Source organism: Eumetopias jubatus, unplaced genomic scaffold (assembly GCF_037043125.1).
Source record: "Eumetopias jubatus isolate StellerSeaLion01/CBP00866 unplaced genomic scaffold, mEumJub1_p1.0 scaffold_5, whole genome shotgun sequence".
NCBI classification, from domain to species: Eukaryota; Metazoa; Chordata; class Mammalia; order Carnivora; family Otariidae; genus Eumetopias; species Eumetopias jubatus.
In genome coordinates, this window is record NW_028274811.1 from 118,467,381 (window position 1) to 118,486,691 (window position 19,311).

Sequence of the window (19,311 nt, forward strand, 5' to 3'; positions counted from 1 at the left end):
TAGCTCTATTTTCAACTGTTTGAGGAACCTCCATACTGTTTTCCAGAGTGGTTGCACCAGCTTGCATTCCCACCAACATTGTAGGGGGGTTCCCCTTTCTCCGCATCCCTGCCAACATCTGTCATTTCCTGACTTGTTAATTTTCGCCATTCTGACTGGTGTGAGGTGGTATCTCATTGAGGTTTGGATTTGGATTTCCCTGATGCCGAGCGATGTTGAGCACTTTTTCATGTGTCTGTTGGCCATTTGGGTGTCTTCTTTGGAAAAATGTCTGTTCATGTCTTCTGCCCATTTCTTGATTGGATTATTTGTTCTTTGGGTGTTGAGTTTGATAACTACTTTATAGATTTTGGATACTAGCCCTTTATCTGGTATGTCATTTGCTAATATCTTCTCCCATTCTGTCGGTTGTCTTTTGGTTTTGTGGACTGTTTCTTTTGCTGTGCAAAAGCTTTTTATCTTGATGAAATCCCAATAATTCATTTTTGCCCTTGCTTCCCTTGCCTTTGGCGATGTTTCTAGGAAGAAGTTGCTGCGGCTGAGGTCGAAGAGGTTGCTACCTGTGTTCTCCTTTAGGATTTTGATGGACTCCTGTCTCACGTTTAGGTCTTTCAACCATTTGGAGTCAATTTTTGTGTGTGATGTAAGGAAATGGTCCAGTTTCATTCTTCTGCATATGGCTGTCCAATTTTCCCAACACCATTTGTTGAAGAGACTGTCTTTTTTCCATTGGACATTCTTTCCTGCTTTGTCAAAGATGAGTTGGCCAGAGTTGAGGGTCTATTTCTGGGCTCTCTATTCTGTTCCATTTATCTCTGTGTCTGTTTTCGTGCCAGTACCACACTGTCTTGATGATGACAGCTTTGTAATAGAGCTGGAGGTCCAGAATTCTGATGCTGCCAGCTTTGCTTTTCTTTTTCAATATTCCTCTGGCTATTCGGGGTCTCTTCTTGTTCCATACAAATTTTAGGATTATTTGTTCCATTTCTTTGAAAAAAGTGGATGGTATTTTGATGGGGATTGCATTGGATGTGTAGATTGCTCTAGGTAGCATTGACATCTCACAATATCTGTTCTTCCAATCCATGAGCATGGAACGTTTTTCCATTTCTTTGTGTCTTCTTCAGTTTCTTTCATGAGTATTTTATAGTTTTCTGAGTACAGATCCTTTGCCTCTTTGGTTAAATTTATTCCTAGGTATCTTATGATTTTGGGTGCAATTGTAAATGGGATCGACTCCTTGATTTGTCCCTCTTCTGTCTTGTTGTTGGTGTATAGGAATGCCACTGATTTCTGTGCATTGATTTTATATCCTCCCACTTTACTGAATTCCTGTATGAGTTCTAGCAGTTTTGGGGTGGAGTCTTTTGGATTTTCCACATACAGTATCATATCATATGCAAGGGGTGAGAGTTTGACTTCCTCTTTGCCGATTTGGAAGCCTTTGATTTCTCTTTGTTGTCTGATTGCTGTGGCTAGGACTTCAAATACTATGTTGAATAGCAGTGGTGAGAGTGGACATCCCTGCCGCGTTCCTGACCTTAGGGGAAAAGCTCTCAGCTTTTCCCCCATTGAGAATGATATTCGCTGTAGGTTTTTCATAGATGGCTTTTATGATATTGAGCTATGTAGCCTCTATCCCTATACTCTGAAGAGTTTTGATCAAAAAGGATGCTGTACTTTGTCAAATGTTTTTTCTGCATCTATTGAGAGGATCATGTGATTCTTGTTTTTTCCTTTGTTAATGTATTGTATCATGTTGCTTGATTTGCGGATATTGAACCAACCTTGCAACCCAGGGATAGATCCCACTTGGTCATGGTGAATAATCCTTTTCGTATACTGTTGGATCCTATTGGCTAGTATTTTGGTGAGAATTTTTGCATCCATGTTCATCAAGGATATTGGTCTGTAATTCTCCTTTTTGATGGGGTCTTTGTCTGGTTTTGGGATCAAGGTAATGGTGGCCTCATAAAATGAATTTGGAAGTTTTCCTTCCATTTCTATTTTTTGGAACAGTTTCAGGAGAATAGGTATTAATTCTTCTTTAAATGTCTGATAGAATTCCCTGGGAAGCCATCTGGCCCTGGGCTTTTGTTTGTTGGGAGATTTTTGATGACTGCTTCAATTTCCTTAGTGGTTATCGGTCTGTTCAGGTTTTCTATTTCTTCCTGGTTCAATTTTGGTAGTTGATACATCTCTAGGAATGCACCCATTTCTTCCAGATTATCTAATTTGCTGGCATAGAGTTGCTCATAATATGTTCTTATAATTGTTTGTATTTCTTTGGTGTTGGTTGTGATCTCTCCTCTTTCATTCGTGATTTTGTTGATTTGAGTCATTTCTCTTTTCTTTTTGATAAGTCTGGCCAGGAGTTTATCAATCTTGTTAATTCTTTCAAAGAACCAGCTCCTAGTTTCGTTGATCTGTTCTACTGTTCTTTTGGTTTCTATGTCATTGATTTCTGCTCTAATCTTTATTATTTCTCTTCTCCTGCTGGGTTTAGGCTTTATTTGCTGTTCTTTCTCCAGCACCTTTAGGTGTAGGATTAGGTTGTGTATTTGAGACCTTTCTTGTTTCTTGAGAAAGGCTTGTATTGCTATATACTTTCCTCTCAGGACTGCCTTTATCCTGTATCCCAAAGATTTTGAACAGTTGTGTTTTCATTTTCATTGGTTTCCATGAATTTTTTAAATTCTTCTTTAATTTCCTGGTTGACCCATTCATTCTTTAGTGGGATGCTCTTTAGCCTCCATGTATTTGAGTTCTTTCCGACTTTTCTCTTGTGATTGAGTTCTAGTTTCAAAGCATTGTGGTCTGAAAATATGCAGGGAATGATCCCAGTCTTTTGGTACCAGTTGAGACCTGATTTGTGACCTAGGATGTGATCAATTCTGGAGAATGTTCCATGGGCACTAGAGAAGAATGTGTATTCCGTTGCTTTGGGTATGGAATGTTCTGAATATGTTTGTGAAGTCCATTTGGTCCAATGTGTCATTTAAAGTCTTTATTTCCTTGTTGATCTTTTGCCTAGATGACCTGTGCATTGCAGTGGGGGGGGGGTTAAAGTCCCCCACTATTATTGTATTGTTGTCAATGTGTTTCTTTGCTTTTGTTATTAATTGGCTTATATATTTGGCTGCTCCCATGTTAGGGGCATAGATATTTACAATTTTTAGATCTTCTTGTTGGATAGACCCTTTAAGTAGGATATAGTGTCCTTCTTCATCTCTTATTACAGTCTTTGTTTTAAAATCTAATTTGTCTGATATAAGGATTGCCACCCCAGCTTCTTTTGGTGTCCATTAGCATGGTAAATGGTTTTCCACCCCCTCACTTTCAATCTGGGGGTGTCTTTGGGTCTAAAATGAGTCTCTTGCAGACAGCATATCAATGGGTCTTGTTCTTTAATCCAATCTGATAGCCTGTGTCTTTTGATTGGGGCTTTAGCCCATTTACATTCAGGGTAACTATTGAAAGGTATGAATTTAGTGCCATTGTATTGCCTGTAAGGTGACTGTTACTGTATATTGTCTGTGTTCCTTTCTGATCTATGCTGCTTTTAGGCTCTCTCTTTTCTTAGAGGACCCCTTTCAGTATTTCTTGTAGGGCTGGTTTTGTGTTTGCAAATTCCTTTAGTTTTTGTTTGTCCTGGAAGCTTTTTATCTCTCCTTCTATTTTCAATGACAGCCTAGCTGGATATAGTATTCTTGGCTGCATATTTTTCTCATTTAGTGCTCTGAAGAAATCATGCCAGTCCTTTCTGGCCTGCCAGGTCTCTATGGATAGGTCTCTTGCCAATATAATGTTTCTACCATTGTAGGGTACATATCTCTTCTCCCAAGCTGCTTTCAGGATTTTCTCTTTGTCTCTGAGACTCGTAAGTTTTACTATTAGACGTCGGGGTGTTGACCTATTATTATTGATTTTGAGAGGGGTTCTCTGTGCCTCCTGGATTTTGATGCCTGTTTCCTTCCTCACATTAGGGAAGTTCTCTGCTATTATTTGCTGCAATATACCTTCTGCCCCTCTCTCTCTTTCTTCTTCTTCTGGGATCCGAATTATTCTAATGTTTTTTTGTCTTACCGTATTGCTTATCTCTCAAATTCTGCCCTTGTGATCATGTAGTTGTTTTCCTCTCTTTTTCTCAGCCTCTTTATTTTCCATCATTTGGTCTTCTATATCACTGATTCTCTCTTCTGCCTCATTTATCCTAGCAGTTAGTACCCCCATTTTTGATTGCACCTCATCAATAGCCTTTTTGATTTCGACTTGGTTAGATTTTAGTTCTTTTATTTCTCCAGAAAGGGTTTCTCTAATAACTTCCATGCTTTTTTCAATCCCAGCTAATATCTTTAAAGTCATGATTCTGAACTCTAGGTCTCACATTGTACTAATGTCCGTATTGAGTAGGTCCCTGGCAGACGGTACTACCTCTTGTTCTTTTTGCTGAGGTGATTTTTTTCGTCTTGTCATTTTGTCCAGAGGAGAATAGATGAATGAGAGCACAAAATGCTAACAGGTTAACAACGTCCCCAGCAAATATCCTCTATACAAATCAGAAAAGACCTGAAACCAGGGGAAAAGAAAGGGAAAGAAAGAAAAAAGGAGAAAAAAGAAAAAAAACAAAAAGATAAAAACAAAAACAGAACAATACAAAAAAAAAAAAAAACCCGAATATGATCAAATATGATCAGGCTAGTACATAGATCAGTGCCACACACTAGATTTTGGGTGTATTTTGGTCTCTTAGAAAAAAGTGCCTCCTAAAATTTTAAAGGAAGAAAGACTTATATATGTACAAAATAAGGGTTGATACAATGAAGGGATGGAAGATGACTGTAAAGATGAAAAGTATAAAAGATTTTATAAAAGGGGGCGCCTGGGTGGCTCAGTTGGTTAAGCGACTGCCTTCGGCTCAGGTCATGATCCTGGAGTCCCTGGATCGAGTCCCGCATCAGGCTCCCTGCTCGGCAGGGAGTCTGCTTCTCCCTCTGACCCTCCCCCCTCTCATGTACTCTCTCTCTCTCATTCTCTCTCTCTCAAATAAATAAATAAATAAAATCTTTAAAAAAAAAAAGATTTTATAAAAGGAATTGATAAGATGAGAAGTTGTTTGAAAAAAGAAAGAAGAAAATTAAAAAGAAAAGAAAAAAAAAAGGGAGAGAATGTGATCAGGCAGGAGACTAGAACAAAGCCATACACTAGTGATTTAGAGTATATTTTGATCTGTTAGAAGAAACTGGAAACTGTATCTCAAAATTTTAAAGAGAAAAGAACTTATATATATATGCCAAAAATAAGGGTAACTACTATGAAGGGATAAAATATGACTCTAAAAATGAAAAATAAAAAATGTTTTTTTTAAAAAAAGGGATTGATAAGATGTTGGTTGAAAAAGGGAAAAAGAAAAATTAAAAAAAAAAAACAGTTAAAAAAATTAACTTTGAAAAACTAATGAATCATGGTAAAAAGCCATGAATTCTATGTGCAGTTTTCCCCTAGTGCTGGAGTTCTCTCGTTCTCCTTGATCGGTAAACTTGGTCTTGGCTTGCTGGCTGTTTGTGCTGATCTTCTGGGGGAGGGGCCTGTTGCCGTGGTTCCCAAATGTCTTTGTGGGAGGTGGAATTGCCCCGCCCTTGTCATTCCGGGCTAAGCAAGGTGCTTGGGTTTGCTCTCAGGAGCTTTTGTTCCCTGCAAGCTCTCGGTACAGCTTTGGAGGACCAGGGTGAAAATGGTGGCCTCCCAATCTCCACCTGGAGGAGCTGAGAACTCGGGGCCCTGCTCCTCAGTGCGCCCCCAGAGAAAAGCAGTCACTCCTGTCTCCCTGGTCTCCGACCGCACTCCGTGCTCACCCGGCCTGTGACCGAGTGTTTCTATCTCTGGCACCCGACCCGGTGTGGAGTCTCCAAACCCAGCAGATCCCTGCGGTGTGCTCCTGCGCCACTCCTGGGGGGGGGGGGAAGGGAGACTCCCCAGCTCTGCCGCTTGTTGGGTCCCTGCTGGAGGAGCAGTGGCCCGACTGGGCCGCCGATCACAGTTTATGGCAACCCGGAGCTGAGAGCCCGCGCCTCGGCTCCATCTCAGCATCGGCTTCCCTGCTCCAATACCTGAGAGCTCTGCTGCACTCAGGCACCCCTGGGTTCTCTGTGACCCCAAGGGTCCTGAGACCACACTGTCCTGCGAGGGTTCCACCCCCCGCTTAGCCACTGGAGCGACGTCCCTCAACGGAGCTGGCTTCTAAGAGTTCCGATTTTGTGGCTCTATCACTTGCCAAGAGTGGCCGACGGAGGCCCCCTCCCCCGCCGTCTCTCCTCCCGAATATCACTTCGGATTCACTTCTCCACATGTCCTACCTTCCAGCAAGTGGTCGCTTCTCTGTTCAGAGAGTTGTTGCTACTCTCTTCTTCGATCTCCTGTTGAATTCGTAGGTGTTCAGAATGGTTTGATCCCTAGTCAGCTGAATTCCTGAGACCAGACAAAATCCAGGTCTCCTACTCCTCTGCCATCTTGCTCCGCCCCCTGACAATAAATTTTTCTTTACAGGTGATGTTAGCAAAAGCTACAACTTGGTCAAATCTAATAAAGCACTTGGATGTTGCAAGCTAATTTGCAAGAGAAACTAGGGTTATGTAAAAGAAAAGGCTTAATGGATTTTGACAAACACAGAAATATTCAGATATTTTAGAAAAAAGCAAAAGGATTTTTTCTCAGCAGAGCAGCTATGAGGCTTAAACATTAACCCTAAACACAGAAAATTGTGGAATTTTAAAAATGTTTTTAATAAGCCAAAACCTGGGTTTTAGACCACTGGTCACAAAAAAATAAAAAACAAAAATAAATTAAAGATAAGCCAGTGAAGTACATTCTGAAGGCAGCAGCCATTGTGTGTTTTTGTTTGTATTGTTTTGACATTTAAGGGTAGAAAATTGCAATATATTCAGCTCTTGGTATCTTGGAAACAGGCAGCAGGAAAACCACCTTAGGAAGAAAACATCTGAAGAAATACAGGGCTGACCAGTGCCAGCTGGCTGTGTAGGAGTCAACTCACGGCAAGTGTTGGTATGCCAGAGCTATTTAGCCAGCAGGACGCTGTGAATATGCCTTCCATAGTATAGGCATATACACCACTAAGGTTTTTTGTTGTTGTTTTGTGAATTTCAGATTACACTTTCCTTTTCTCTGCACTGAAGTTTAATATTTTCCTTTTCCTTTAGTTTACCAGGTGATTGGAGAAGAATTGTTTTTCCCCCTATAGTTAAACACATATCGAAACTTGCTCAGAGTTCATATGGGGAGCAGATATTAAGCACTTCTGAACTGTCCTCAGGGACAGATCCTGTTAAAAATTTTTGCTCCTCCATGAAGAGAACTGGGAGCTTTCTATGAGTGATCACCAGACTTCATCTAAACAAGTTTGCTTATTCAAACAGTTAAACAGAATTAACTGCAGGGAGAGATGAAGCCCTTCTTCAGGTTAGAAGGAATGAGAGAATCTTGCTTGTCTAGCCTCAGGAAAGTAAACACCTGGTATCTACTTTCTCATTCCCACAGAATTGCAACACTATTCACTCATTTTTGTTTCCACACCATCAAGTTCTAAATCTTGGCTTGTCATATGCTTTGTGTGTGTTCCTTCTTCTGCCATTTCCAAACATCTGTCTGCTTCAGGTCATTATTTCATATTTAAATTATAGATAAAGCCTCCTACCTAATCAACTAGCCTCCTTTCTCACTTGACATGATTCCATGTCATACCTTCCTGTCATTAGAATTTCTTAATCGATCCATTGATCAAACAATAAAAATCAATCCATTTACTTCTCTAGTCCAGAATTACAGTAATTGTTATTCACTTTATAATTTTTGTAATTCATTTTAATCTGTACAACATGACTCAAACATGTCACATCTCTCCCTGCTCCATTACTTCGCCTTTTGCATGGTTAATTGTTTATTTTCTCTCACTTACACGGGGTTAGATTATTCTCTCCTCTGACTCTTCCTTCTCCTCATTCTTTCTTTCCATCACTATCATCTTCATATGAAATATCTTCTATCTTCTCAGGTTTAACATTACTAAATTGCTCTGTAATACTTGAAAGGATTATTTGACATCTTGATATGATTACTAATATGTTGCCAGAAATTAACCTATAGTTATTTCATGCACTCATGCCATTTATCTCCAGGGATTTAATACATGATTTTTTTTAATTTATCAAATGATCCCATAATTGGATTTCTTAGTATTAAATAAAATGCCACACAGTTGGAGCTAATTAGTATTATGTGAATATAAATTATATAAGTAAGCACTTTATTGTGTAAGAATAATGTAAGACGATACAAGCTGCTAATTCTGAACATACACCACTGCATTTGAATTTATGATAATGACTTCATACTATTCCCTACAACAAGGGACACATTTAAAGGTTTGGCAAGAAAATCACAAACCACCACTCATGTGTTGTTAATTATTCATTGTGTGATAGGCATTATATGCTAGGTAATTGTAACAAAACATCAATACCGTCTTCCCTGATTTCATTATGTTCACATGCTAAACACCCAAACTACGTACTGTTAATGAAAATCATAAGAAATGATTCCTTGGGGCACCTGGGTGGCTCAGTCATTAAGCATCATGATCCAGGTCATGATCCCAGGGTCTTGGGAGCGAGTCCCACGTTGGGCTCCCTGCTCAACAGGAAGCCTGCTTCTCCCTCTCCCACCCCGCCCCCCCGCTTGTGTTACCTCTCTCGGTTTCTCTGTCAAATAAATAAATAAAATCTTTAAAAAAAAAAAAGAAAGAAATGACTCCTTGATTTAAAACATATTTTCTCATTAGTAATATTGCAGATAATTTCCTATGAGTAACACATAAGCCAGATATGTGTTTGTATCTGTAAGTGTATATCATATACATATACATTTATATACATATATACATATATACATGCACACACACATATATGTACAGTATGAAAACAATGAAAATGTTTTTTAGGGTAGACAGTAGTAGTAGAAATTGTTCTTCTATTGAATTATTGGTTTAATATAAATAAATGTGTCTATTAATGAAGACCTAAAATACTGAGAGGACATGTCTGTCTGTTTTTAGCATAAATTTGCAACATTGTCAGCAATAAAGAAAGTGAAAATATGTATACTAGAATACGTTAAGGTTTATTAAAGAAAACAAATCTTCAGATGCAGTTTGGGAAATAGTGTAATAGCATTATAAATTAATAGTAGCATTCCATGCCACCTGACTAGTGAAAGTAACATTTTTCTGAAAAACTTTGGAATATTTTGGTAAATTTGTTTATGAAGAGTGTTGTTTTTATTATTATTATTATGTTCAGTTAGCCAGCATAAAGTAGTACATCATTTGTTTTTGATGTAGTGTTCAATGACTCTTTAGTTGCATATAACCCCCAGTGCTCATCACCACACGTGCCCTCCTTAATACCCATCACCCAGTTACCCCATCCCCCCTTCTGTAACCCTCAGTTTATTTCCCAGAGTGTTGAGTTTTTGTTGTTATTGTTTGTTTATTTTTCCCTCTAACTTTTGATTCTGAATCTTCTGTGACCTTATCTAGAAGATAAATGTCATCTTCCTAATTTCTATAGAAGGCACTTGGTTTCTGTAGAAGGCACTTTGTTTCTTTGTGTATTTTTAAAAGCAAAGCAATTAATATATTGAGGTAATTCTTAATCACAAATTTAATGTTTTTATCCTTTTAAAGTAAATCAGTAGTTTTTATGGAGTACTTTTTTCGAGCCAATGAACTTGGCAAGGTCAGAGAAGTAAGTATGTGATAGACATAGCTCTTTTGTCAAAGAAGTTTACTTGGGAAGATGAGAGAAAAATAAAATTATACACTTTAAAGAAAATCCCAACACTGTAGTTGAAGAGAGTAGTTGAAGATATTTTGGAATCCACTGAGCCTCTCTCACCCTGGGGTAAGTCCTGGCAGATAATGGTGAGCTAGTGAGATGGGAGGTACAAATGTGTTACCAAGTGATTTTACTAATGAAAATTGTTACAGCAGTTCTAAGGAAATATCGGCAAGGAAGTGATAAAAATTGAACTGAATTTTGAAGAATGGATAGAATTTAAATCTGTAGAAAGGAGAAGAGCCTCCCATGCATGTAGAATATAGTGAACAAAAGTACTCCTTGGGAGGAACTCTGACACAGGAAAGTCCATGGATTGTTTGGGGAGAAGCAGGAGTTTGGCTGTGGTGGAGTTTCTGGAGAAGGACTGAGAGAAAGTTAAAAAGTTAGAAAAGTTGACTGAGATCTGATTGTGAGGAACTTTGAATGCTGGGCTGAGAGAAGCTGAATTTAGGAGATTGTCACTGAAGGGTTTTTGTGTCTCTTACTATTCAACCATATGCAATAATCAGTGCCTAGTCCCTTCTGTGAGCTTGATGTTTCTCCCATTAATATCCCAGCAACGCAAAAGAGGCTAGAAGGTAACTGAAGGAGTTTGAATGGCAGAGTTGTAAAAGGGGTGGCATATTTGATTGATACATATTTTTCTAAGCTGATAAATTATGGGGAATGAAAGGAAAATCTGCTGAATTTGGAAGGTTTTCTGGAGAGGTTTGATTGCTTTTAAAAAAGTGAGCCAGAAAAATATTTATGAGCTAGACATTGGACTTTTAGCAAGTTTAACTTGGGCTGTGTACATCGGTATTTCCAACTGAAAATGGAATGTCAACTTCCTAATTTCTATAGAAGGCACTTGGTCTGTCTACACTTACACATATGTGGGTATATTTACTTAATAACTGTAAATTAGAAAATTGACACTCAACATTGAAATCTGTATTTTTCAGTTCTTTGCCTTTAAATAACAGTTGTAAAAACAAATGTGTCTTAACAGTGCATTTTTCAAAACATACTGTTCGGTTTTCATTTTTTTAACTTGATGAAAAGGTTAATAAGCTGGGTGTTGTTTTATAGGATATGCTTCCTTCACTCACTATTTTGTTGACATATTCATCCATGTTATTGCATGTTGCTGCAAAGCACTCATTTTCAATGCAGTATAATATTCCATAGTGTATGTATACTCTTGCCAGGTTTTTTGGCTGTTAAAAGCCATGCTGCTGTGAACATTTTTCTTTACATACATACCTGTGCAAGAGTTTCTCTTGGGTATTTAACTGTAAATGGACAAATTGTAGATTAAGCAAATCTCATGAATTAAAACAAGTTACCTATGACTTTCAGAATTAGAAATTAAAACCCTGTGTGCTTTTAGCACAGTCCTGGTAAATTTTGAGGAGTGGGTTAAATACAAGATAAGGAAGGGGAAGGAGGGCTTATTGGGACATCGGAGTAGAGTTCTGACCTTAGTGTTATAAGGAGCACAGAGTGTGTGTGTGTGTGTGTGTGTGTGTGTGTGTGTGTGTGTGTGTAACTTAATGCTAATGTTTTGCTATGAGTTAAAGAGACACACAACTTTATGTTATAGAAAGTCAAAAGAGTGCATTAAATAAGGTCTACCAGGTGATAAATTGAAAGATAGGCCATCCAACTCTGGGGTGCCACTTCCATGATGTTATCAGTGCCCTCCTCCATTTGCCATAGGATGCAACTGCTGCTGTCACTGTCAGGAACGCTTCCCAACCCCAGCCATCAAGTCCACATTTCAGGTGAGAAGAGAAAAGCCAAATGGCAGAAAGGGCAACCCCAATTGGGACATCCCTTATGTTTCCAGATACCCCACCCAATAACTTTGACTTTTACCTCATTGAGTGATGAATCATTTGGCTGCCCCATTCTTCTAAAAAGTATAAATAACCTATCTTATTATGCTGACCATACTGCCACCCCAAATCTTTGGGGATTCTGTAAGGAAAAGGGGTTGGATATTGATAAAGCAGCGTGCCCCAGGATACAAGGGTGTGATATAAAAGACATCAATTTTCTTATAATCAGATTACTTCTGTGTCTAGAATGATAGAAAGATTAATTTTAGATGCAAAAATAAACCTTAGTTCCAGAAGTTCAAATTTTCTTTTTATTAAAATGAAAAGATACCTAGAGAAGGCAAATGACTTTCTTAGGTTCATAAAGTTATTAGTGACTGCTCTCTTGAGCTGACATATTCTTGACTCTCAGGAAAGTTTATTTCTGTATCTCCATGTGTTTCTTCTCTATCTAAAGCACTATACAGGTAGGGTTGCCACAGGAAACGGATGGCTTTCTGAAGTTACAAAGTAGGGGAAGGTTTTAAAAGGGGGATGATTTCTAGTTCTGTGAAAACTGCTGCTGCTATTTTGATCGGGATTATATTAAATCTGAAGATTGCTTTGAGTAGTATGGAAATTTTAACAATATTGGTTCTCCCAATCCATGAGCATGGAATATCTTTCTATTTGTTTGTATCATCTTCAGTTTCTTTCATAAATGTTTTATACTTTTCAGAGTACAGATCTTTTACCTCTTTGGTTAAGTTTATTCCTACATCTTTTATCCTTCTTGGTACAATTGTAAATGGGACTGTTTTCTTAATATCTCTTTCTGTTACTTCACTATTAGTGTATGGAAAAGCAACAGATTTCTGTATACTAATTTTGTATTCTGTGACTTTACTGAATTCATTTATCAGGTCTAGTAGTTTTTTGGGGAGTCTTTAAGGTTTTCTATACATAGTATCATGTCATCTGCAAATAGTGAAAATCTTACTTCTTCCTTACCAATGGATGCCTTTTAATTTCTCTTTCTTGTCTAATTGCTGTGGCTAGGACTTCCAGTACTATTTCGATTAACAGTGGTGAGAGTGGACATTCTTGTCTTGTTCCAGATCTTAGAGGGAAAGCCCTCAGTTTTTCACCATTAAGTATGTTCACTGTAAGTGTTTCATATATGGCCTTTATTATGTTGAGATATGTTCCCGCTAAACCTACTTGGTTGAGAGTTTTTATCATGAATGGATGTGGTATTTTGTCAGATGCTTTTTCTACATCTACATCTTTTTCTTCATCTATTAAAATGAACATATGGTTTTTATCCTTTCTCTTGTTAATGTGATATATCACATCAATTGATCTGTGAATGTCGAATAACCTTTGTATCCCTGGAATGAGTCCCACTTGATCATGGTGAATGATTTTTTTAATGTATTGTTGGATTCAGTTTGCTGATACTTTGTTGAGGATTTTTGCATCAACTTTCATCAGAGATATTGGCCTGTAGTTCTCTTTATTTGTGGTGTCTTTATCTGGATTTGCTATCGGGGTAATACTGACCTCCTATCTATCCTTCCTCTTCTATTTTTTGGAATAGTTTGAGAAGAATAGGTATTTACTCTTCTTCAAGTGTTTGGTAGAATCCAAGCTGATAAAGCCACTATGGAAAATAGTATGAAGTTTCCTCAAAAAGTTAAAAATAAAATTACCATTTGATCCAATAATTCCACTACATTTTCCCAAAGAAAATGAAAACCCTACTTCAAAAAGATATGTGCATCCCTATGTTTATTGCAGCATTATTTACAATAGCAAATATATGGAAGCAACCCAAATGTTCATCCTTAGATAAATGGATAAAAAAGATATATAGTAGAATATTACCCAGTTACAAAAAAAGGATGAAATTTTGCCATTTGCAACAACATGGATGGATCTAGAGGATATAATGCTAAGTGAAATAAGTCAGTTAGAGAAAGACAAATGATTTCACTCATATGCAGAATTTAAGAAACAAAACAAACAAAGGAAAAAGGCAAAAAAAATAGACTCTTAAATATAGAGAACAAACTGATAGTTGCATGAGGGGAGGTGAATGGGGGGATGGATGAAGTAGGTGAAGGAGATAAAGAGTACATTTATCATGATGAGCACTGAATAATGTACAGAGTTGTGGAATCATTATCTTGTATGCCTGAAACTAACATAATACTGTATATTATACTTGAATAAAATTTTTTAGAAATTTAATTATTAATTAATTTAATAATTAAAAAAATTAAAAAAGGATTATTTACCAGGTTGTGAGTGAGATATTCGTGACCACAGGGGATAGCAGGGTGCCCAGGGATAGTTATCACAGAACTGTTACCAACACTGAAAGTCAGAAAAGGGGGTCTCTGAGAGATGGGGCTGCAGTGATAGGAGTAGTTCCCTTTAACAGAAAACATAGCCAACTCACTCTCTTCAAAGGGGAAGCTCAAAATACTGACTACATTCTCCTTCTTCCCTTGTATCTATGTCAGATGACTGAATCCAACTGGAAGTCAGAGGCACGGGATCCTGTCAACTATAATCTACAGGGGTCAGTTTCCTGTGTAAAGAGCAGGGTAGAGAGGGGTGAAGGACAGACATGGAGGGAAAGAGTTCTAGTATGATAGCTTAGTCTGAGGCCTCCAATAGAAACACTTGCTCACTTACTCAAATACCTTAGGGGACTTCTGGTACTTTATTGCTCCAACATCCTAGTTCCGGGCACTCCTTTGGGCTCCTGATTAACACTCTGATGTTCACTTCTTCCTCTCTCATTCCCCATGGTTTGAATGTATTAGCCTCTCTCATAAGATACTGATTCCCTGCATCCAAAGTACCTCTCATTAACTACTTGCAAGTGGTGGATAAACAACATCCCCTTGGCAAACTGTTCCAGTGTTTGCATGAAATTCTCCCATCCTAGTACCTATGCCTTGGTTCTTTCAGGGTATGAAATAATAGCTTATAGTCCTTTAAGTTTGTTCAACAAAGGAAGCTTGTATAGTGTCACAGTGTGCCCCACTATCAGTTCCCCGAAACAAGGCACATAATATTTGGTACTTTTAAGGAAGCCCAGTCTGACACAATATGATATTCATCCTAAATTCCTTTAAGTGTCGGAGAGGATACCTGTCAAAAACATAAATTCTTCATCATTAATGTTTCTCGATACAAAAGGATATATATGCAAAAGGAGAACACGCACTATTCACTTCCTAATACTCTGTGGTGAAGATAAGTCACCCCAATGTAAATGTGCAGTTTGTGCTTTGGTAATACTCCTGGGTTGGATTATGTCAGTGGCATAGAGAATTAGGTATAAATCTCCAAATTATAATAAAGTACTTGTACAGAAAGGTATTAGAACTTTCTACAGGCAAACTGCCTCTATTTATAACTCCTGCTCAAAGAAGCAATTCCCAGATGGCTTTTGTCCATAAGCATAGTATTTGCTTCCATTTCCACAATTGTGTTTGCTTTCTGTTCCCACATCTGTGTTAATCTCAGGATCCAGCTGTTGACAGTTATATTAATTTAATTAGCATCAGAGTCTAACTGGAAACTTACTATTATTTTCCTCATGGGCTTGCCGGCCTAAACATATGACCTTTTTCCTACTATAATGCCATTTAGAAAAGATCAGATTGCTTGGTTTTGAAAGCTGTTTGCAAAACAATATTAAATAGATTAGAAGTCCATTAATGCTATCAGCATTATTTTTTAGCTCAAACTCTGTGATAAGTGATTGCCCTCATTTTATATACGCATAAATATTATATAATATAAATTTAATGATATATTAAAAAAGTAGAAATACGTATTGTTTAATCTTTATGTTTACATATATTGTTGAATAAATATCATTTGATGAATATGTTTTCCCACCTTATATTGCTTGTATTTTAGCAGAGTATATTATAGTCACTTTTTCCTTGATCATTCTAAATATAGCAACACAGGATTAAAAGATAAATGAAAAATGTGATTTTATTTATTTATAAAATCAATTCTCAGACCCTTTTTTTTTTTTTCCTAAGATGTAATTCCTAAAAAATTCTTCAGAATTTTGGGGTCCCCACTTTCCCATATGTAAACTCGTGTGGTGATAATTCTATATGCCACTCTAATAAGAGACATTCCATGCCTGTCTTCAACCTTGTCAACCTTACTTTGTAAAAATATATACCTCAGTATATTTAGAACTTCTATTTTTTTCCTTAGTATTTGTCCAGTGGTCTAAATGAGATTTTGAAATCTGCCTGAGAGATTTGTTGTTGTTCTTCTTGCTTTTGGTTTCTTTTCTGGGAGGTGTTTGGAGGATTGAAATTTTCCACCATGAAGGTATACACCTTAGTATGACCTTGATTTTTTTTTTTTTTCCTCTACACTAATGAGACCCTGGGTAGCTCTTATTTAAGGAAACTGCTTTTGTCTGCTTGGCCATATTAAATTGATCCTAGCTGACTATGGGTAACCTATTGTTTCATTTATTTACATTTTGAGTACATTCAAAAGGACTTGAGAAAAATTCTTAGTTTTATTTTGGGTGTCACGATTAAGAAGATTACACTGTATTTTTTCCAGTCACCTGCTGGAGGCAATGACCTTGTATATATTTTAGCAACGAAATTGGATATAACATGATCACTTTCTCTGCAATAGCTATGGCATGACGAAACAGCAGTTTAAAGGTCAAATACTACAGGACCTAGTAAACACAAACTATAGATTCTGTCCTTAACTCTGACCTTGACCTAACTTAGTACCAAACACTGATTTAAAAAATGGCTCCTCTGATAATTGCTGTGTGATTTTTCCAGATCATAAGATATTGCGGAAACGTTTACATTGAGATAGTCAGAAAAGTTAATTATTAGTGGCAATTTGTTTAATACTAAATTATGAGTAGCCACTTAATACCTCGGGCCATCCATCAGAAATAGTCAATTCAGTAATATTTAATGCCTGACACTGCACTAAGAGAAAATCACATTTGGATGTTCTCATTACCTACTGAGTTTTGAGTCCTACACAGTGTTGACTAGTTCAAGGTTGTTGGCAAACTTTATTATATTTAAATGTGTTCTCTCTTATTTGGTCCCTACCTGGGGAAAGATTCTGGGAAGCCCAGGAAATTCTAAAATTTGGCAACACAGGGTTTTGCATTGCCATTACCCTTTTTAATAAGTTGGGGGTAGTGAGGAGTAGTAAGAAAAAGGATGACTCAGTGTCCCCTACTTACCAAGGATTCATGACATATTCTAATATGGAGAAACTTCCACCACTTTTATTCTCTATCCTAAAGAGAACATTGGAATATATTGAGAATAATCATATTTGATTGATTATATTTCAGAAAGCAAAAATCGTGTTTTTCGTTGTTTTGTTTTCATATACACAAGAATGATGGGAAGCTAAATAAGAACACCATATAAATACTACTGCACATTTATATACGGGCCATGCAGGCTCGCCTCATAAGACCTCTAAGAACTATTTTCACTAGGCTGGTCACATTTCCACATGTGATCACGGACCACATTTGTTACCTCCAATGTCAATGTTAGATTTGTCATCCTCATCTAAGGCAACCAACGCAACTTCTGTTAGGTTGTTGTCAGTTGATGTATATTGGGTATGTGTTCCATCTTTGGTTCCTGACGAAAATATGTAAATGATGATATTTGCGCTATTAGAGTGGTGTTTCAAATTTAACTCTCAGCACTTTGAGTCCAGAAAAGCAGAAGTATATCGTTGTGAAAGGACATTTGCCTTCCTCCCAGGAGAAAACAAGGGAGGAGAAAACTATATGAAAGCATGTCTGAAAATTAGCAGGGATGCTAATCCCCTGATAAGGCACTCATGAAGGAAAGCATACCTAATAAACTTGAAATATTTTATATTATATCAGTTTTAAAATCAGCATTTAAATACATGATGAGTTATTTATGCCATCTGCTATACAGATATCAATGAGAGAATAGTTGCTTAAACTGCTAAGGACATCTGCTCCATTTTATTAAAATTAAAGTTCATATTTCACAGTGGAAATACCCTGAACCTTAATGAGAGATCCTGGTTTTCTTTGTAGTTCAAGGGAAGGTACTGCCTTTTCTACTTCCAACACAATTCAATGTAGCTATGGCAACATTATAGAACAAACTACTACTCGAATATTGTTATTCTCAGTTAAATGTTTTTCCTAGATTTCATTAGTATCAGTCACTACTGGATGTTTGTGATACAAAGATGGTTAGGATATGGTCCCCACTTTTAGGGAGCTTTGGTTATACTGCTGAAGGCAAACAAATAAGCAAATGGTACAATGCAATCACGTGATAAATGGAAGCATAAGTCCTTGGGTTTCATAGATGAGAAGCTGGACCCAGCTGGGAGGGCTGACTTGGAGGGATGAAGGTGGATATTTGAGAATGTTACAAAGTGATTTGCATCTTGAAAGACTAGCTGAAATGGCCAGGCAGAGAGGAAGGAGGTCAGAATGCTTACTGAGTAAGAGAAAGCTATCTATGTAAAGGCATGGAGGAGAATGAATTGTCTTATTTGGGGAACTGCAAGTAATTCCAGGTGTCAAGAGCAGTCTGTGATTTTGTATAGAAGTTAGGAGAGTTAAAGAGTGTTGCTGAAGAGCCAGGGAGTGGCTGCATGGTGACCAGCTTGTTGTGATTATCTTGGTAGGTTTGACTATGAGGAAACTAAGCATGGAGGTGGCTGGATTGGACTTGTTGCTGGCTGTTCCAAAGAACAGACTGGAAAGGAATTAAAGTAGATGAGGTAAATTGTAATTTGTGCTATAATTTGTAGTAATCCAGACAAGAAAAATGCCAGAAAGTTTAAATGTTTTTCATTAGGATAAAAAAAAAGGAGCTCTAGTGCTCTCTTTGGGAGAAACACGTAGTAAAATTGGAACTATGCAGAGATTAGCATGGTCCCTGCACAAGGATGACATGCAAATGTGTGAAGTATTCCTTATATTTTTGTAACTATGTGGGCTGGTGGATGTTAACTATACTTTTTGTGGTGATCACTTTGCAACATATATATATATATATATTGCATTGCCTAGTATATAGGCATATGCACATATATATCAAATAATTATGTTTTACATCTTAAATTAATACATTATATGTCAATTATATCTCAATAAAACTGGCAGAAAAGGGAGCTCTATTTGTCTATTCAAAAGAGAAATAAACAATGAAAATAAACCCTATACAGCTTTAGAAATAAAAGAGCAGAATCAAAGTCCAGGGATGGTGAAAGAACAGAAGCATCAGTTTAATATTAACCACTGCTTATAAGATGATAGGATCTTACAGTATGATATTATTGAGTTATAACATATTTTTGATCTCAGAAGTGTAAGTTGGTTTTAAAAAACCTTGGAAGGAAAACAACTGGCCTCAGAGTAATTAAGGGTTACAGTCAAGGAAGAAGTGCACTGAAGATAGGCATGGTTATTATGATGGCCAAGTCATTTTCCATAGTATAAACCTGTGATAATAGAAATAACCAAAAGCAGGGCCTCAAGCCAAGTGACA

The 19,311-nt window shown here is 37.3% G+C and overlaps 1 protein-coding gene and 1 non-coding gene across 2 annotated transcripts in view; both read left to right on the forward strand.

Annotated features, from left to right (window-relative positions):
• Positions 1–19,311, forward strand: part of HCN1 (hyperpolarization activated cyclic nucleotide gated potassium channel 1) — a 401,226-nt gene that overhangs the window by 244,275 nt on the left and 137,640 nt on the right. The window lies entirely within an intron of this gene.
• LOC114204913 (U6 spliceosomal RNA) lies at positions 18,642–18,744 on the forward strand. The gene has a single exon (XR_003608268.1). It is a non-coding gene; the product is annotated as a U6 spliceosomal RNA (small nuclear RNA).